This window comes from Gossypium arboreum, chromosome 13 (genome assembly GCF_025698485.1).
Source record: "Gossypium arboreum isolate Shixiya-1 chromosome 13, ASM2569848v2, whole genome shotgun sequence".
Lineage (NCBI taxonomy): Eukaryota > Viridiplantae > Streptophyta > Magnoliopsida > Malvales > Malvaceae > Gossypium > Gossypium arboreum.
Window position 1 is genome coordinate 5,647,863 of NC_069082.1, and position 4,739 is coordinate 5,652,601.

Genomic DNA, 4,739 nt, shown 5'->3' on the forward strand with positions numbered 1-4,739 from the left:
CTGTAGGTGTGGTTGGCCGAATATTGTAAGGGGTTAATACGTAGTTTGTATTTGAATAGTTAGATTAACATGTTAGTAATCCAATTGTAGGCAGTTCGTGTGTGGATCTCACAAGATATCGTCGCAAAGCAGTGTGTAACTAACACCCTCTTTCTTAGTCTGGATCGGCAAAAGTCGAAAAGCGAAATCTTTGAAAATCGGTATTTTGTAGATTTGCGAGTGTGCGAATGCTCGTGAGGTAAATCGATTAATGTTTTTGGTAAACTACAAAATTTGGACTGCAAAGTGCATGATTTCTGTGCCCTCGATATTTTTGGGCTTAATGGGCCAAAATTGGAATGATGGGCCAACGGGCCCAATTCAGTAAGAACACTCGCACGTGATTACGTTAGTACGTGAAAAGTAGGAATATGCATGAAAAACCCTAAAATAGATAAATTCTTGAAATACCTTTAAAAGTAGAAAATTTACGCTTTTACCCTAGTAGATAAATTACCGAAATACCCTAGGGTTAAATTGACCTAAATACATGTTTGATTGTTGTTATTTATGCATGCCATGTTGTTATTATCTGATGCATGGGATTGGGATATTGACGGAGGAAGTCTCGAAAGTGGCTTGTCCACGTCTTGGAGGCTTTGCCTCAATTTATTGATAAGCGAAGCAAAGGTCAAGAATCGTGGAGTGTTAAATTTGGGTGGGTTGAGCTATTCCCCACATGGAGTGTAGGGCTGGTACGGGTGGAGTGTAGTGGTTGGTGGGTTGAGTAGTCTCCCCAAATGAGCTTGCATATGTTATTGATGTTGCATGTATTTTGAAATGGGCCTATGGGCCATACTGTTATCTGAATAAGGGGCTAAGGCCTAGTTTATTGTAATCTGAAAAGGGCTCTGGTCCAGTACCATTGTTACCTGAATGGGCTTAAGCCCAATAGGCTTGAGCTGACTTGGGCTGACTTGGGCTTTGAATGAGTTTTCCTTACACACTGAGTTTCCCAAAACTCACCCATTTTATTTTCATCCATGCAGGTAATCCCCAACCATAGTGGGCTTCGAGCTGTGAGGGAATTCGGAGTGGCCACCCGTTCTGAAAGTTTGATTTTCTTTTGGTGAACTGGACATCCTTTTTTTTACGTTTGAAGTTTTGGGTTTTTAAATGTAATAAGGCCGCTTAATTATTTTTGATGGTGTTAATATGTGTTACTAAGATAAGTATTACTTATTTTAACTGTTGAAGTTGGAAAGCTTTAGGGCGCGTTTTCAAAAACAACAATTGATTTCAAAATACCACGATGACAAGCAAAGCTTCCGCAATGAAAGTATTTTCCAAAATTAATCACTTTTCCTAAAAAAGACTTAATCAAATCGATTTCCTAGAAATATACATGACGTTAAGGTGTGGCAATGGCGGTGTGCATGTCTAGGATTGGATCTGAAGGGAGCTTGGTACTTAAGCAGTCCGATGGACTCACCTCCTCTTTTTAGGTTTCTTACGGTGCATGACTTCCATCCACTTTAACCTATAATCATCTTTTAAAACACTAAGTAAGTTTTTCTGGATCAACAATATAAAATGTTTTGAATGCTTCGATGTGGCATGTCGGATCCGACCATAACGTCTGGGCCGGGTTTGGCGTGCTACACGATTTCCCGAATTTCAAAAACATCAAACTTCGCCTTTGTTTTGGAAGTTTTTCAAATAAACAATTGCAAAACCGACTCAAAGTATATTCGTTTGGTTTACTTAAGGGTAAAAAAGCAATCGATATTGGGTGAAAATTTGGAATTTAAAATTCAATGAAATAACAAAAATACAAGCATAGCATTGAACATAAAATGAAAATACATGGCAATAATATTACATGAATAAATTATGGAAAACACAAAGGAACAAATTAAGATACATGCAATAGCGACATATCATATATCATATAAATACAACGTTAATAATCGAAAGCTAATGAATTAAAAGCCAATTTAGAGGAAATTCCGAGCAAATTAAGCTAAAGAAATATCAAGTTTTAAAATAAAACAAAATGAATAATAAGGAAGAGAGGAAAATTTGAAAACATTACCATACAAATAATATAAAAGTTTTAAAACAAATCATAGATATAAGAATTTAAAATAAGTAGAAAAAAAGATATATTAAATAGTAATTTATAAATGAACTTTGAAATAAATATTATAAAGTAAATAATTTACAAGAAAATTTAAAATGCATCAAAATAAAAATAAAAATAAAAATAGATAATGTGTGTAATAATAATACATAAATGAAATTTCAAAATAAATAATATATATAAAAGACTAAAGTATGTAATATATACGTCAATTTAGGTAAATAATATATGAAATGAATAAACTTAATATAAATAATTTATAAAAAAGTAATAATATATGAAAATGTTTGGAAAAAACAAATATGCACATAGGAAAAAAACAAAAAAACCAGTATGAAATCAATAAAATATATATATATATATATATGTTTATTTTTAAAAAATGAATAACTAAAACTTAATTGAAAGAAAAATAAAGTTAAGAGGATATTTTATAAACAAAACAAATCATTAAAACAGAATCAAGGGGCGAAATAAAATGTGCACAAACGAGCGAGGATTAAAAATGAAAATAACCCAAATCTCCAAAACACGGTGCTTCAATGCGGACTAAAATGTAATTGACGCCAAATTCCCGGGCAAAAATTTAAAAACAAATAAGAAAAATGAACAGAGCCTAATTAAATAGCGGTGCAAAAGATGGGGATTGATCATGAAATTTCCCATTTTAGGCTAGAATGTGCAGATCCTACCCATTTAACCCAAACAACACCATTTTATTATACATAAAATATTAAACCATTTTGTTTGCCCAAAACCATTTGCATTGAATTAAAAAAAAAGCGTTCCCATTCTTGCTCTGCTAAGGCTACATTCCAATCTCCATGCGCCGATTGGTTCTTTCCCCCCACCGCAAGACTGAAACACCACCACACTCGGTGGCCAGCAGCACTTAAAAAATGGGTTTTCAACCTTGATTCAAGGCCGTGTTCTGGTAAGCCCTCTTCCTTCCTTATTTTGTTATTTTTTTGCAATCACAAAGTAAGAACACACTAAAAAAAGAAGAGAAAAAAACAAGATAAATTAGAAAAGGAATAACCGCAACCTTTTTCAATTGATTTGATTTCTCTGTATTTTAATGTTTTCCTTGTATATTGCTATTGTATCCATATTCTATTTCTCTGAAAAAAAAAGGTAAAAAATCCCCCCCTTTACAATGAAAAAATTTGAAGGCTTTATAACCAAAATACAAGCAGTTTCTGCCTATTTCTTTGCTCAAATCGCAGGTGCTGTGAGGACGTGAAGGAGGAGTGCACAACGTGGGGCGTGCAACGCGGGCTGGGGGTTGTGCCTGATGTGCCTACGTGCATGGTGGAGGGATGCTGAATGCGGAGCTGCAGTGCAAGGGGTAGCCTAGGGTTTGTTGTTTCTGAAAAAAAAAATATTTGGGCTTGTATTGGGCTGCTGTAGGATGGACTTGTATTTAATTTGTTTGTTTACTTTTTATTTTGGTATGGGCCTAGGCGAAATTGGGCCACTACACGTGTTATTAAACAATTTTAAAAAAATTAACTTAGAGAAAAAAACAATTATTATCTGATAAGAAAATAAATTTGGCTTGTTCTTGTTAGGAAAGGAAAAAAAACAAGAGAATTTGATCATTTTCTGCAATCATTTCAAATTGAAAATATAAGCTAACAAAGTGATGAATTCAATTACAGTAAATTCAGCTAACATCATATTTGGATTTCATTCATGGACTCATTAAATTAATAATAATCATAATAATTAAACTAAGAAAGTGATGAACATTTGCTGCAACTAATAAATTTAGCAAATTATATATACATACCTCTTAAAGTCCACAAGAAAGTAAAGGCTGCAAGAAAGTAAAAGCTGCAAGTTACTGGGGCTGCTTCAGGATTGAATTCTCAGCAGTTTATCAATTGATCGAAAAGACTACTTTCTGCTGCAGTTGACTGTAAAAACATTATACAAGGTCATCTATACAGAGATTCGCTAAGTAACAGTAAGGAAAATAACATGTATCCAAAGAAAGCAGCAGTTTAAAATATACAATATACATATAATTTTTTATGACAAAACATTCAGGCATAAATTTCAAATTTCAAAATATACATATATGCATACCTAACACTCATCTAATTTGACTCGAATTCACACCCAACACTCATCTCATTTAACTCGAATAACATAAATGGCAAATAAGTCAGTAAGACTAACCAAAACCAAAAACATGTAAATGGATAGTGAAAGTGAATCTATTGAGCTCTCCCCTAAGCCAATGTTACAAAAAATGAAAAGCCATTTATCCAAACCCAAAACACACAAAAAAATACAAGAAAGGGGAAGTCAGTCGTAAATACCTATAGCACTCAAATTTCCAGCGGCAGCGGCAGCGGCGAAGAGAATAGGCTATAGGAGAGAGAAAAGGCTGCGACGAAGAGAAAAGGGATTTCAGAAATTGAGGATTTCAATCAGTTGGGGATTGGGAGTTGTAGGAAATAATTTGGGGAAGATGCCATTGGGGAAAATAGGGGAAAAGAAATTGGGAAATTGGGGGAATGAAATTGGGGAAATCTGATTTGGTGGAAAACTAGGGAAATTCAGGGCTAAACAAATGACCCCGTTTAAGTTAGTTGAATTAAAATTTGCA

At 33.9% G+C, this 4,739-nt stretch overlaps 3 long non-coding RNA genes across 3 annotated transcripts; 2 read left to right on the plus strand and 1 right to left on the minus strand.

The window, feature by feature from the left end:
- Positions 1–242: 242 nt before the first annotated feature.
- Positions 243–1,243, plus strand: LOC128286398 (uncharacterized). Its single transcript, XR_008276939.1, has 2 exons — positions 243–363; positions 1,029–1,243. It is a non-coding gene; the product is annotated as an uncharacterized LOC128286398 (long non-coding RNA).
- Positions 1,244–2,739: 1,496 nt separating this feature from the next.
- On the minus strand, positions 2,740–4,739 carry LOC108462930 (uncharacterized). Its single transcript, XR_001867964.2, has 3 exons — positions 4,450–4,739; positions 3,915–4,041; positions 2,740–3,114 (listed from the first exon to the last, which is right to left on the minus strand). It is a non-coding gene; the product is annotated as an uncharacterized LOC108462930 (long non-coding RNA).
- Positions 2,926–3,674, plus strand: LOC108462931 (uncharacterized). Its single transcript, XR_001867965.2, has 2 exons — positions 2,926–3,056; positions 3,319–3,674. It is a non-coding gene; the product is annotated as an uncharacterized LOC108462931 (long non-coding RNA).